Raw genomic sequence first — 16,479 nt, 5'->3', positions numbered from 1 at the left:
CAAAGACCATGAACAACAAAATCATCCCCGCTAACTCCATCTCTGGGGCCTCACTCTCTGCGGTCTTGGATGAACTCATAACACCTGAGGTGAAAATCCACAAACATGTTTTCTAGCTCATGTTTTCTCCTGGATGAAGGCCACAGATGTAGGACCCCAGGAAATGGTTTTACACATAACTTCGGGGACCCATAAGTGGCTGTGATGAAATGTGGGCTATAGTACAGATCTCTATCAATAAAAAGACACTTACACACATGGAAGGAGATATCTGAATATACATACCTGAAACTCTGGGCCTCACTCCCAGTCAGACCTTCTGCTTAGCAGATGCTTCAGGGATGTGCCCTGTGATTTTAACACTCCTCCTCCAGCTTCCCCTCCTTGTCAGGTCCTTGGCTGGCACCAGCTGCTTTTCTACCATGAAGCACCGAGCACACGTGGATGGTGATATGATGATTGCTGGGTTTTTCCCTCTCTATACTTTGGGGACAGATCGTGGTAACAGAGATGGTTCCAGACAAGAAGAGCACAAGCCGTGAGTAGCTCATCATTTTCTTCCCATTTCCTGTTTTGTATTCAGCATGGTGGAGGGCTGAGGGAAATCTGAGTGCACACATCAATGTTCTCTGTCTCCTCTACACTGACCTCCATCATTATTGTAACAGGAACAGCTCACTTGCATTGTTTTGTCTTATATCATCTGTTGAATCGTTTTTTTCTACCTGCTACAAGTACAGGACACTAATTTCCTTCCCTGCAGCTTCTCCTCAGCAGGTTGGAAAATACTTCAACTTACTCCAGCATCCCTGTATCTCCTCCATGGCAGCAGTCATTACTGAAAATGAAGTGACGGTCTTAAAATCAACCTCAGTCACTGCCACGTGTTCTGTTCTAAAGGCTACAGCCACATTCCCTTCACCTCTAGACCAAGAGTCAGATTTTTCTTTTTACTAGCAGCTATATTTTCAGGACATTGATAGCTTTTCTTGTTGAATGTTTGTGGCTCATTCTATGTTCTTACTACTCATTAGATTTATATCTGATGATCAAGGTTTGAAACTAACCAAGGTAGAAAAATCAGTGTGCATCTGATTATATAAAATAATATGGACATGAACTCACTGAAATGGAAACAAGTTTTTTCTTTGGTACTGTTGCTTTTTTAATTTATTGTTGTTCATTCATGTGTCTTTAGGAGGTAAAGGAGGCAGAGAAATTGTGAGACTAAGGATGAATTGAATGTAGCAGTGGTACTCACTGAACAATATGTTAAAATGAACTCTAGTACTTGTGGGTCGGGAAGTGTGACAAATAGAAAAAGCAAGGTAGGAGTGATCTTTTTCAAAAGGAAAAGTATTATTTTTTGCCAGTCCCGAGCTTGAGCTCAGAGTCTTCACACTATCCTTGGACTTTCTGAAGGCTAGAGCTCTACCACTTGAGTCACAGCACCACTCCTGGCTTTTTTCTATGTACATGGTACCAAGGAATCAAACCCAGTCTTTGTGCATGCTAGGCAAGCACTCTATCACTAGGCCAATATCCCGGACATTGTTAATAATTTTTATGGATTGATTTCCTACCTAACTCTTTCCCCACAGTTCTAGATCAATTCTAGTACTTTTGAGGAGGAGACTTTGGGAATAATTAAACAGGATCACATTATCTGTAAAAAAAAAATAAAAAGATAGTTTGTTTTTGTATTTTATTTATTATAGGGATAATTAAGAGGTGTTTCAGTTACATTTGTCAGGTAGTAGGTACATTACTTCTCAAATATTGATACCCCTTCTCATGTTTTTGTTCTGATTTCCCCCCAACCCCTCCCAATCATCTTGTTTCCCCCTTCAATTCCCTATTTCAAATAAACAAATAAACAGATATGCAATATACCAGGAAACAAAATCAGGTGCAATAACCACATGAGATTAACCATATGGGGAAAAAAGAGATAAGAAATAACTTCACATAGTATATTAAGAACAATATACATAAAAATAAACATCTTGTTTCCATATCCTTGAGTTCATGTTGTTTAGCCTCATCCTGTATGACCATATGCACATAGCTCTGATCTATTGTGATCCTCTGCCAGGAGAGTCCTAGATGTGTACTAATTATTGCAGATGAGGGAAACCATGGAGCCTATATCCTTTGGGTCTGGCTTACTTCACTTAATGTGATTTTTCCAAGTCTTTCCATTTCCTTAATAATGGGGCAAAGCCATTCTTTCTGATGGTAGCATAGAATTCCATGGTGTATAAGTACCACATCTTCTTGATCCAATCAACTACTGAGGGGCATCTGGTTTGGTTCTATATCTTTGCTATGGTAATAGTGCTGCAATGAACAGCGTTGGACTAGTGGATTTAGTATGTCCTTGTTTCTGGACATTTGGATAAATGCCAAGGAGTGGAATTGCTGGGTCATAGGGGAGCTCTATGTTAAGTCAGAAAGAAAGAGTGTTAAATGTTCCTTCCCTACTTTGATCATCTAAATGCCTTTCCCCTTGCCAACTGCTCTTGCTAGGAATTCCAGTACTATGCTGAAGAGGAGTGGAGAGAGTGGACATCCTGATCATGTTGCTGATTTTGGGGGGAGATGACTTTAGACTGTCACTATTAAATACCATGCTGATTGTAGGTTTTTCATGTAGGTTTGTATATGATCATGAACTTGCTTCTGTTGAAGGGTTGTAATATAGTCATTGACTTCCATATGTAAAGCTGGGTTTGCATCCCTGGAATGAATGCCATTTGATCCTTTTGTAAGATTCTCTCCATAAGTTGCTGTGTTCCACTTGTCAGCATTTTGATGAGAAATGATGAATCAGTGTTCAGAAGGGAAATAGTTCCAATGTTCTCTTTTTCTCAGTATGTCCTTCAGGAGTTGAAATAAATGTATTGTTTGCTTAATAGAATGAGTTTGGTGGTATTTCCTCCCTTTCTATTTTATTAAAGAGTTTGAGAAGTAATTGGATGATAATTCTCCCTTAAAAGTCTCAAAGATTTGGCTCTATTGCAAATCTCTGCTTGGAGAGCCCAGGGATACATAAGGCCATATAGTATGACACTAAATGAAAGGACCTCTAGGATATAGAAACGTAAGCCATATAATGAATGATTGTTGTCCTTAAGGTACTATGTTATCTCTCATCTCTTTTGCTGTCCCTTGATTATCTCATATTGTTACAGTATCTCACTTTGTTACCTGATATATCAGATATATTTGTATTTGGTTATTTGAAATTGGATAGGGAAGGGGGGAAAACAAGATGAGGGGTGGGGGTGGGGGGAGGGAAATGGGGACCAAGACATGTGAAAGGGTATCAAGGTATGTGAATTAATGCACCTTCTATCTGGCAAATATCATGTAACTCTTCTATTAATTACAATAAAAATATATGAAAAAAGAAATAACAAAAAAAAGTCTCAAAGAATTTGGCTGGACTTATTCACCATAGCTAAAATACGGAGGCAACCCAGATGCCCTTCAGTAGATGACTGGATCAAGAAGATGTGGTACTTTTATACAATGGAATTTTATGCTGCCATCAAAAAGAATGACTTTGCCCCATTTGGAAGGAAATGGAAAGACTTGAAAAAAATCACATTAAGTAAAATAAGCCAGGCCCAAAGGAACATAGGCTCTATGGTTTCCCTTATGTGCAGTAAGTAATACACCTCCAGGATTCTCCCAGCAGAGGATCACAATAGTAAAGAGTACATGTGGCCATAAAGGATGAGGATAAGCAAAATGAACTCCAGGATATGGAAACAAAAGCTTTATTTTTATGTTTGCTCTTCTCAATCTACTATATGAGGTTATTTCTCCCCCCCTTCTTGTTTCGATACTCTCCTTATGGTTTGTCTTTTGTTGTCATGTTGTCACTATACCTGACTTTGGTACCTGATATATTGTACATACATTTATTTGTTTATTTTAAATAGGGGAGGAAGGTGAAAAACAAGATGACTGAGACGTATGTGGGGGAGGGAAAATGGGAGAAAAACATCGGAAGGGATATCAATGTTGCAGAATTATTGTACCCACTATCTGACAAATGTAACTGAAACCTCTCTTCACATCACCATAACAATATAATGCAATTAAAATAAGAAGAGCTTGGCTATAAAGGGACGTTTATTATTGGCAATTTGATGTCATGGCTTGTGATGGGTCTGTTTAACTGATTTATGCCTTCCTGACTCAGTTCGGGTATTGTTATTTTCTCAAGTAATATACCCTTCTCTGTCAGATTAGTAAATCATAATTGCCACAGATGCTTATGAAGTGTTCCCATTTAATAATCTCGAGTTTTGCTTGAGTCTGTGGGCATGTTTCCTATTTCATATAGATTTTTATTTATTTGGGTGACTTCCCTTTTTTTCTTAGTTATGTTGCTAAAGGCCTACCAATTTTTTTTCAAAGAACCACCTATTCCTTTTGTATATTCTCTGCATGGTTTTTTATTTAGTCTCTAATTCTTTTAATTTTGCTCTAATTTTAATTATTTCCCTCCATGTACTGGTTTTGCTGTGTCTTGTTTCTGTTTTTTTAGAACTTTGCTGTGCATCAATGGGAGTTGGCATTTGAGTCTTCATTTATGTTGAATGCTAGATGAAACTAAATTTCCTTTTTATTTTCCTCGATGACACAATAATTACTCAGGAGAAAAGAGTTCTGTTTCCATGATTTTGAATACCTTTGTGATGGTTTGGGCTATTGAACCCTACTATTATTGTGATACAGAGTATACATTCTTATATATTTTTCTTCTTCCTTAATGGTTCTGTCCTTTGGACTGAAAAACTTATTTTAGTATTTTTTTGTAGTAAAGGTCCAGTGGAGATATATTGTGTTAACTGTATTTTTCTGGAACATCTCTCTACCTCCTTCACTTCTAAAGGCTATCTTTGCTAGGTACAATACTCTTGGTTGATGATTTACATAATTTTTATCCTCAGAAATCTAAAGACCTCCTGCCATGTTCTCCTAGCTGCCATAGACTTTACTGAGGAGTCGACTTTTAGGGGTACATGGCCACCTATTTGTTATGGATCCCATTTCTCTTCTACTCTACGGAATCTTCTCCATATAAATGTATCACTAATGAGAGCTTCATCATGACAGCGTGGGGTACATGTTGACTCCCCTGTCTTCTTTAGGTATCTTGTAATATTTCCATATTCACATTAGTAAGTTAAATTCTATCACTACTTATTTGAACAAGCATTTTAACTTTCTGGCATTCTATTTACTGAATTGGCCATACACCAATATCTGCTTCTTGTTCCAGTTTACTCCTCCATAATTTATTATCCAGTCACCTTTTCCTCAAGCTCATTATTTTCTTCTGTTTGAAGACATCACTCACATGATAGGCTCCCATGTTGGCAATAACACATATGACTGCATTATATGTTGAACAATTTTAGTTCCATCATGCCTGCATTGTTTCTTTTTTCTTGGAAAGAATTTATTAGCACTGATTTTTACATCATATTTCAAAGGTCATGCTTAAAAACAAGTATTCAAGAAGGGAATCTCTATCTGTAATCACTGGCACATAGATTTTAGAACATAATTAAAATTAAGCTGAGAGTTTGTATGTCATAGATACCAATCAATCTATATAACATTATATCTATAGAGTATACATCCCATCATAAATTTTTGTGTCTGTATAGTTATGGTTATTGACAATGTCAATAACCTTGGATACATGAATATAGAGTCATTGCTCTTGTACTGTTTGGATCTAAAATCCACATGTCAAGGAAACCATGTGCCTTTTGCTCCTTTGGGCTTGACTTGCCTTGCTCAACATGATTTGCTCTAGTTTCATCCACTTCCCAGAGACTATTATTTTATCTTGTTGGCTATGTAGAATTCCACCGTATATATGTACCACATTTGTTGTATCCACTCATCTGTACTGGGGAATCTGCGGTGTTTCCATCACTTGGCTATTGTGAATAGTGCAAAGTTGAACATGGCTGAGCAGGTGTCCTTATCATATCCTGGGTTATGATGCTCGGGGTAGATGCCCAGGAGTGGTATGGCTGGGTCGTAGGGAAGGTCTATTTTTAGGTTTTTGCATTTTCTATTTTTTAATGTAGGTTGATTTCATTTTATTAATGTCTTAAAATGCTCTTATACACATTTGCACACACACAAGGAAGATAGAAAGAAAGAAAGAAAGAAAGAAAGAAAGAAAGAAAGAAAGAAAGAAAGAAAGAAGGAAAGTTACTTTGATCATTTTTAGTCCTTAATATTAGTTCTTTTCAGCATCTTTTTACCATGTGTGGGCCTTGGCGCTGAAATTCCCATGTATAGCTTGCTGACAATGTTTCTTCCTCATCCCAGTTGGAGGCTCTCTCTTCAGGATGAAGTTCTTTGACTTGGATGCATCCCTTTGATTTTGTTACAGAAATATGAGTGAAATTCAGCAACTTGTGTTTGAGCTCTTCTTCTAATAGATATTGCTGGAACAGTTGTTGCATATGCTGGGTCTGTGAGCAGATCTTCCTATAGAATCTTCCTTACATGAACTTTTGCTTCTGAAGTTGCTCTTAAGTGGTACGTTCATTAGTTAGCCTGACTTGCCAGATGACACATAACACATGCCTGCTGATTTAAGTGAAGGATTAATTTTTCCACAGGTTGATCTGGTTTTCCTCAGATAAAGGTAACAGCATGTTTGATATCTTCTGAAATGCTAATCTAATTAATGGACAGCGACTTTTTGTTTGGTGAATTGGGCAGTAAGGAAAAGCAAGCTTTCTCTCAACTTAAATAAGTTTCTGAATCTCATGCAAGACATATTCCCTTCAAGTCTGTCCCTGACCCTATAAACCAGCATAAAACACTACACTTGCATTCCATCCCAAATGAGGGGAATGTCCTAGAAAATTCACTGGCAAAGAAGTAAATATTCATCCATGTCATGAGCTTAGAAATACTCATTCTCAGTGTCTATGTTCACTATGCAGATTTATCTTCAAGAACTACCAGTTGGTTTTGGCCTTGGCTTTTGCTATGGAGGAAATCAACAAAAACCCTGATCTTTTACATAACCTCACTCTAGGATTTGATGTCTACAATGTTCACCATGCATATTGGGGTGTATTTAAGAATCACTTCATTTGGCTCTTTGGGAAATACACATTTCCAAACTACTCCTGTATGAGAGAAAGTCTGTTGCAGCTCTTACAGGACCATTAGGAATAACGTCTGCTGAGATTGGAACAGTGATGGAACTCTACAGGTTTCCACAAGGTGAATGTTGGAGGGGTGGATGAATATAAAAGTCCAATTTGGGAACTACAGTGATAGGAAGAGAATGAATTTAAGAATATATCATATTTTGTGACATCAACAAGTAAATACTCAAATATATTAGGATCTGTATATTACTACTGTCTGGAAAGCAAGATGGAAACATTAGTCAGGCAAATGGATTATTCAATAATTTACTGCAACAAAACAAGGAAATGGAAAATGACTTTCAAATGTCAAGATATGTTGAGCATGATACTGGTGGCTGACAGGGACAATCTTAGTTACTCAGGAATCTTATCTCCAATTAAATAGCAAAAGGTAAAAAGAGAATATCTGGCTGAATGTTTACAGCCCCAGTCTTGAGGGAAAAAGCCAAGCAAGTGCAGAAAGCTCTGAGTTTGTACAGGCATTCACATGTATATACAAACAATACACAAAAGAATGCAAGATATTATGTTGTATAAAGTTATTTAGGCTGAGATAGAGAAAGGGGCAAGTGTTCTATCACATATGAAAGTGAAATTTAAAATAAGAAAAATATTATGAATTCAAGAGGCAACATGCATGTAATTATGTAATGTAGAAAAGATCAATCTGATTGAACTGTGGTATACATAGGAGTCAAACTCATAGTGCAATCTTACTGAGCTACAGACAGTCCTCCACATTACACACGATAAAGCTGAAGTATACAAGAGAAGGGTAACTGTTAAGGGAAAATTGCAGAGGAACAAGGAATGGAGCATGGGAAAAGAACATAAAATTCAAATGGAGTTGGGAAACTCAGGGACTGGGTGAGGTTGATGTACATGGGAGGAGTTGATGCAACTGTGAAAAATTAAGAAGCAGCTTAGGGATAAGGTGATATATTGTACAACTCTTAATATGATTCAAAAAGCAGAATAAAAATTACCACCATGTACTTCAACTGGTTCTTAATATTTCAAGACTGAGACTGTGATGGATGGCAATCTTCATTTATAAAGCATACAATTTTCTTTCCCTTTAGCTAACCTTTGGGCCTTTTGATAATGCCCTGGGTGACCATAAGAAGTTTCCTGCTCTCTATCAGGTAGCCAACAAGGACACATCAATAGCTGCCGCCATGGTCTCCTTACTGCTTCACTTCAGCTGGACCTGGGTGGGACTGCTGACCTCACAAGATGAGAATGGTTTGTGGATTATTTCTGAACTGAAAGAAGAGATGGTGAAGAACAGAGTTTGTGTGGCCTATGAGCTACTGATCTTAAGCCAAAGCTTGTCACAAATATTCAATTTAATGGCAGTATATAATCAGATAAATAAGTCTTCAGCAAATGTTCTCATCATATATGGTGATAATGAGTCCTTACTATCTTTACTGATATGTATTGAGCAACTTGTAATAAAAGGCAAAGTTTGTATCATGAACTCACACTGGGATTTAACCATAAGAAAGAGCTATTTCATGCTAGGCTCATTACACGTGCCTCTCATTTTTTCTCACCATCATGCAGATGTTTCTGGATTCACAGATTTTGTCAAGGCAGCTAACCCTTCCAAATACCCAGAGGACTTTTTCCTTGCCAAGCTGTGGTTTCTTTCTTTTAATTGCTCAGCTTCTGAGTCTGACTGTGTGACATGGGACAGTTGTCCTCCTGACGCCTCCTTGGATTGGTTGCCAGGGCATATGTTTGACACGACCATGTCTGCAGACAGTTACACTATCTACAACTCTGTGTATGCGCTGGCCCAGGCTCTCCATGAGATGCTTCTTCATCAAACAGAAGAACAAGCAAGGGGAAATGGAGACGGGACAGTGCCTTTCACTGCACAGGTAATTTGTCTATGTTACAAGGCGCACACTATATGCAAAGATACTTCCTAGATTGTGTCTCACTCTGTGAAAATAAATATTTAAGATGTTTTTCAAAATTCCAAAATTTATTTTGTTTAATCATGTGTGATACTATACACCTGTGGTTATATCTTCTCACATGAAATAGAAGGCTTGTAAAGAGGATAAAATGTCTACTACCTTTGCATAAATTCCTCCTTTTTGTATTTTTGCCAGTCCTGGGGTGTGAAGTCAGGACCTGGGTGCTGTTTCTGGGACTCTGTGCTCATGGATAGTGCTGTGCCCCTTGAGTCACAGCACTACTTCTGGCTGTTTCTCAGTACTTTACTACAAACAAGAGTATGAACAGACAAGTATATGAACCTGGAGATTTCATCCTCCTGAATACCTAGGATTACAAGTGTGAATCACTGATGGACAGATTTTGAATTTGTTTACTTGCAGATATTCTGCACATACTAATACCTAATGCTATCAAATCTGTAAATTTTGCTTTTCCCTACATATCTTCAGAACTAGCAAAGGAAGACTTGATGAACAGAATTATTCATGTCCTCTCGTTCATCTTTTCACGTCATCTAGTTACATTCAACTTTGGTATTAAGAATTTAGCAGGTTCAATCTATAGATATTCGTGAAAGTAGTGGTTGTGATAAGCTGTAGCTAGACAACTCAGTTGGATTCATTCACTGATATTCTCTGGGTATTCGTTTCTCTTCAAAGAATGCCTTATAATTCCTGCCTTTATTTCTTTCATTTTATCTTTGTAGTCATGTACAGAGGGGTTACAGTTACATTCATTAGGAAGTGGATACATTATTTCTTAATCATTCTTACCCCTTCCCATGTCTCATAGTCCATTTCTGAGTAACCAGGATTCAAAACATCATTTTCATTTCTCCATAGATTTCCTTCTGGAATTCTTCATTAGATATCTAAACTACCCTTGAATTCTAAATCAGAAGTTAAGGGGTTTTTGGAACCTTTCTTTCTTTCTTCCTTTCTTCCTTCCTTCCTTCTTTTTATCTTTCTTTTTTTCTTTTTTGGTGGCTCGTCAGTGATGGGACTTAAATTCTGGGCCTGGGTGCAGTCCTGAGCTCTACAGCTCAAGGCTACTGCCATACCCCTTGAGCCAAAGTGCCAATTCTGGTTCTCTGGTGGTTCATTGGTGGTAAAAGTCTCCTGATCATTAGTGCCCTGGCTGGCTTTTAGTTGCAGGCCTCAGATCTCAGCCTCCTGAATCGCTAGGATTACAGGTGTGAGCTACTCAGCCTTGCAGGAGCTTTTCTTAGTTCAGGTATTCAATCTTCATTCTGGAATGTTCTTCACCATGATATCTTGAATCCATTTTAGCTGCATTCTTTCCTGAAGAACATCCAGTTTTACAATCCTGCTGGAGATCAAGTGATTTTGGATGAGAAAAAGAAATTAGAGCCAGAGTACGACATTCTGAACATCTGGAATTTTCCTGAAGGTCTAGAACTTGGAGTGAAAGTAGGACAGTTTTCTCCTTATGCTCTCCATGGTAATCAACTGTCTTTATCTGAAGATATGGTAGAGTGGGCCATAGGAACTACAGAGGTGGGTTGAATCTAATCATAATGATTTTAAAGACATATATATATATACACACATACATACATACATACATACATACATACATACATATATACATACATACATATGCAAACATTCCTTTAAACTTACAGCTGGCTGAGTCCCAGCAACTTTCTCCTCTATCTCTAGATACTCATAGAGTTAAGATCTGAATACCATTGTGTAAGGTCAGCCAAAAGAAACATTTCTTTGGGATTCTTTTCTCCAATGAACCACCAAAAAATTTCTGGAAATAGAGCTGTGAATCAAGTAGTAGATGCTAACCTTGAGAAAAAAAAAGCTGAAGACCACTGCCCAGACCTTGAAGTTCAACCCCAGGATTAGCAATGAAAGATTAAATGTGTTTCTAAATACTGATGTAGAGTTTTGCCATAAAATATTCATTATATCTTTCCAGGAGGTTTCCTACACTGTGATCCCTTTAGGTGCTTGAAATGTTTACTTTGTTCCCTTCCATGGAAAGTTCATTCTATGCTTAGTTGACCTCCAACTTAGGCACCTTTGAGGATAGGAAATGTGGAAGGCAGATCTGCGAAGATGCTCACTTCATGGCCACTGGAGAACTAAAAGGAAGATACGATGGGCTTGGGGGGTCTCAAAATGCTATGAAGAGGACAAATTCCTCCTTGCTTTTCTCCACTTCATAGATGAGTAGTGATGACAGATAATGACAGGAATATAAGAAATTCTGTAGGGTTTTGCACTAGGACTGACTTCCTCACCATTAGTTTCCACCTATTAAAATGACCGTATTGTTCAATATTTCACTAGGCTAGAAATCCAGGTTGTAATCCATAAGTCTATGGTCATTGTGGGATATGTAATTTGTATCAGAATTCAATTAACTGACTGCACATAGCTACATAAAAACATTAAGCTTACTAATTCAATTCTTTCTAACAATAGATCTCTGGATTGTTAGCTCTGTAAACCGGCACAGTTACTGACAAACCCCAATTTTCCCCAGACTCCTCACTCTGTCTGCAGTGAGAGTTGTGGTCTTGGATTCAGGAAATCTCCTCAGGAGGGAAAGGCTGCCTGCTGCTTTGATTGTACCCCTTGCCCACACAATGAGATTGCTAATGAGACAGGTAAATCCACAGCTTATGAAAAAATGATGCATTTCTCCTTAGTTTTCCTCAATCTAGCCAAGTCAATGCAAAATTTTTAAATTATGATTGCACAGCCTCTTTTCTTTCTCTCTGTTAATAATTCAATCTTGATAAGTGGTTCTATTGCTATTTGAAATATGATACAACATTATCTTGAATTACATATTTTAGTAATATTTTCTAGTCTATTGCAGGCAGAGTTACATTCAGAAATGCTCCTTATTTCTAATGGGTAAGACAAAAGTAAAGTGGAACATAAAATGAAACAGAGGTCTTATAAGGACAGTGTTCATATTAAAAGTTACATTCTGTCCACATATATGACATGCATCTTTACAATTTAATTTTTTGTGGGTCTTGATGCTTGAACTCTGGGCCTGGGCACTGTCCGTGAGCTCTTCAGCTCAAGACTACAACCCTTGAGCCACAGCTCTACTTCCCTTTTTCTAATGATTAAACTCAAGGTTTTGTAGTGCTGCAGCTGGCTTTGAACTGCAATCCTCAGATCTCAGCCTCCTGAGTAGATAGGATTATAGTCGTGGTCTACCACACCTGCTTATAATGTTAAATTTTATTTTATTGTCTGGGTGATGTATTAAAGGGTTATAGATACATTTTTCAGGTAGTGAGTATATTACTTCTTTTGTTATTGTAGTTTCTTGACAGTATAAGGTATAGAGGGGTTGCAGTTACATTTATCAGATAATGGGGTGTGTTTCTTTTCAAAACGTGATACCTCTTCTCATGTTTTGTCTCCATTTCAGTCCCAATCATCTTGTTTTCCCCCTTATTTTTCCTATTTCAAATAAACAATTAAATATAGGTAGAATACACCAGGAAAGAAAGTCAGATACAATACTTTGTGAACGTTGTCAGCGTGATGTATAAAGGAGCTGTAGGTACAGTCCTCAAGTAGTGACTGCATTACTTCTTGAACATTGCTCCCATTTCCCCATATTTTTCCTCACTTTTGCTCATCCTATCCCATCCAAGCATTAGAGTTCATTTCCAACATATTGTTTTGTGAATATCACTGTTGTGTTGGCTCACCCTTTGCCCTTTGACACATCATTTTCCTTTTCCCCTTCCCTTCCCTAATTCACATAAGCAAATAAATGTACATATAATATACTAGATACCAAACTCATATACAGCAACACCAGAAGGTGAACCAAAAGGGGGAAAAAACAAAAGAGCAATGTAATAACTTCTCATAGTACGTTAAAATCAACATCCACAAAGATCAACCTCTTATTTCCATATCCTGGAGTTCATTCCCTTAGTTTTTTCCTATATCGTCATATGCTCATAGCTTTTGAGATATTGCAGTCCTCTGCTAGGTAATCCTAGACATACTGTGTTTATTACAAATCATGGAAACCATGGGGCCTATGTTCCTTTCGTCTGCTAACTTCACTTAATATATTTTCTAAGTCTTTCCATTTCCTTACATGGGACAAAGTCATCCATTCTTATGGCAGCATAGAATTCTGTTGTGTATAAACATCACATCTTCTTGATCCCTTCATTTACTGAGGTTCATCTGGGTAGTTTTCAAATCTTAGCTGTGGTAAATACTGCTGCAATGAACATGGTTGTGCTAGTAAGTTTAGTATGACCTTGTTTCTGGACGATTGGGTAAATGCCAAGGAGTGGGATTGCTGGGTCACAAGGGAGCTCTATGTTTAGTCTTTTGAGGAACCACCATACTGTTGCTTTAAATTCTGGCCACATGCCCACCAACATCTGTTGTTATTATATATCTTGATAATTGCATTTTGAACTGGGGTTAGGTGGAATAGTAAAGGTATGTTGATTTCTATTTTGTTTGATTTGCATTTCTTTATTCTTTTTCTTTATTTTTTTGTGGGTCATGGGGCTTGAACTTGCCCTGGGCGATGTTCCTGAGCCCTTCAGCTAAAGGCTACCACCCTACCATTGAGACAAGCCCCAGTTCCTGTTTTCTAGAGGTGAAATGGATATGAGTGTGAGGTCCTTTTGTGGCTGGGCTGGCTTTGAACCTTTATCCTCAGATTTCAGCCTCCTGAGTAGCTAGGATTACAGGTGTGAGCCACCATGTCCAGTTGATTTGTAATTTTTATGGCCAGAGATATCCAGCATTTGTTCATGTGTCTGTAGACCATTCTTATTTCCTCTTCAAGGAAGTCTGAAGTCTATAGTCCACCTTTAAAAGAGATGGTTGCTTCGTTGAGGATGTGTTTTTGAGAGATTTAATTTTTTTGAACTCTGGCTGTATTTTAGATGTGAGGCCCATGTCTGTTGTACATCTAGTGAAGCTCTTCTCCCACTCTGTGGGCTTTCTGTTTTTCTTCCTAGCTATGTCCTAAGCTTTTCACAATCAGTCTCATTTGTCCAAACTTCCTTTGATATCCTGTGTATCTAGGACTTCATTAAGAAAGTTTCAACCTTGGCTATGGAACCCTAAAGTATCTCCTATTCCTTCCTGTAAAGTTGTGAGGTTTCTACTTTCCCTCCAGGTCTTTGATCCATTTGGAATTGATTCTGGTGCAGGGTGCCATATAAGGATCCAAGTTAAGTTTTCTACAGGTGCTTATCCAATTCTGCAAGCACCATTTATTGAAGAGTATGTCTTTTTCCCATCCTATTGTTTTGTCTCCCTTATAGAAGTTAGGTGGCCATAGGTCTGTGGCTGATTTCTTGGTTTTCACAAATCATTGTCCCATAACATGTATATTTCTCTCTGCACTTTCCACATAGCAAGTACACAGAAATGTGGATTCAGTTTTAGAAGTGAAAATGTCTTAGAGTATCCAAGAGTACTTTTTCTGTTTCTACAGCTTCATAAATGGGTGGGAAAGAAAAATATAATGAGAAGAATTCAAGTATGCACCTCAGGGATAAAATTAACATGTTACATACACACATAAGCTGTATTGTTCAAAATTTTCAATTAGATTGAAGAACAGCACAGTACCACCTGTTAAAGTGTGTGAGAAAATGTTCAGAAAATAGTAAATAGGAGATTAAGATGTCCTAAAGGGCACATTATCCATACAAGGAGTGGTCAATGAAGGGAAAAGCAAGTTGACCAAAAAGCCTGAATAAGAAGAATATTGAAGGGGAAGGTGTTTATGGTTTAGAAAAGAAATTAAAATGCTTTTATAATAGGAAATGCTGACATATCAGGAATATATCTAAATGAATACTTTCTACATTTCTCTGAAGAAAATGAAGTTCACAATATTGATTAATGGCAGATTACACTTCTCTCCAGATATGGAGCAGTGTGTGAGGTGTGCAGATCACCAGTATGCCAACACACAGAGAGATGAGTGCCTCCTGAGAGCTGCAAGTTTCCTGGCTTTTGGAGATCTCTTGGGCATGGCTCTGGCCTGCATGGCTCTTTGCTTCTCTATGCTCACTGCTGCTGTGCTGGGATTATTTGTGAAACACCAAGACACTGCCATTGTCAAGGCCAACAACCGGGCTCTCAGCTACATCCAGCTCATCTCCCTCATCTTCTGTTTCCTCTGTGCCTTGCTCTTTATTGGCCGTCCCAATACAGCCACCTGCATCCTGCAGCAGATCACATTTGGAGTTGTGTTCACGGTGGCTGTCTCCACAGTGTTGGCCAAAACGGTGACTGTGGTCCTGGCCTTCAAGGCCACTTGTCCAGGGAGGAGGATGAGGGGGCTGCTGGTGTCTGGGGCTCCTAACCTCCTCATCCCCATCTGCACCCTCATCCAGGTGAGTCTGTGTGGCCTCTGGCTGGGAAGCTCTCCTCCCTTTGTGGATACAGATGCACACTCTGAACATGGCCACATCATCATCCTGTGCAACAAGGGCTCCCTCACTGCCTTCTACTGTGTCCTGGGCTACCTGGGCTCCCTGGCCCTGGCCAGGTTCACGGTGGCTTTCCTGGCCAGGAACCTGCCTGACACCTTCAATGAGGCCAAGTTCCTGACCTTCAGCATGCTGGTGTTCTGCAGTGTGTGGCTCACCTTCCTGCCTGTCTACCACAGTGCCAAGGGGAAGGTGATGGTGGCTGTGGAGGTCTTCTCCATCTTGGCCTCTGGGGCAGGCCTCCTGGGCTGCATTTTTGCCCCAAAGTGTTACATCATCATGTTAATACCCCATAAAATATCTTTGCATGACTTCAAGGATAAAAGACATAGTAGTAGAAATTAGCTTTCTTTTGTTTTCTTCATATATTTTTATTGTAATTAATAGAAGGGTTACATTTTATTCACCAGATCTAAGGTGTATTACTTCACATACATTGTTACCCTTTCTCATTGTCTTCATCCCCATTTTCCTCCCTCCACCCCTGCCCCTCATCTTGTTTTCCTACCTTCCCTATCCTATTTCAAATAACCAAATACGCATATATATACATTATATCAGATAACCAGGTGAAATACTGTAACAATATGCGATAACCAAGGGACAGCAAAAGAGATGAGAGATAACATAGAGAAATTAGCTTTCTTATGATTAAACTCATGTTTGATTTGTATATATATTGTGTGGTGTAAATATACAAGATTGTTAGTTGCTATTTCAGGATATTTAGTTCACTGAGTAAGAATCTATTGCTCAATTTTCAGGCAGTTTTAGACACATGTGGTGGCGATTACTATTAAACTC

General features: G+C 38.4%; 1 pseudogene; it reads left to right on the top strand.

Annotated features, from left to right (window-relative positions):
- The first annotated feature begins 422 nt into the window (after nt 1–422).
- LOC150068771 (vomeronasal type-2 receptor 116-like) lies at nt 423–16,020 on the top strand (annotated as a pseudogene).
- Nucleotides 16,021–16,479: the final 459 nt, after the last annotated feature.

This window comes from Megascapheus bottae, chromosome 1 (assembly GCF_031878675.1).
Source record: "Megascapheus bottae isolate mThoBot1 chromosome 1, mThoBot2.hap1, whole genome shotgun sequence".
In the NCBI taxonomy this organism is placed as follows: domain Eukaryota; kingdom Metazoa; phylum Chordata; class Mammalia; order Rodentia; family Geomyidae; genus Megascapheus; species Megascapheus bottae.
This window is presented reverse-complemented; position numbering and strand designations above follow the sequence as displayed.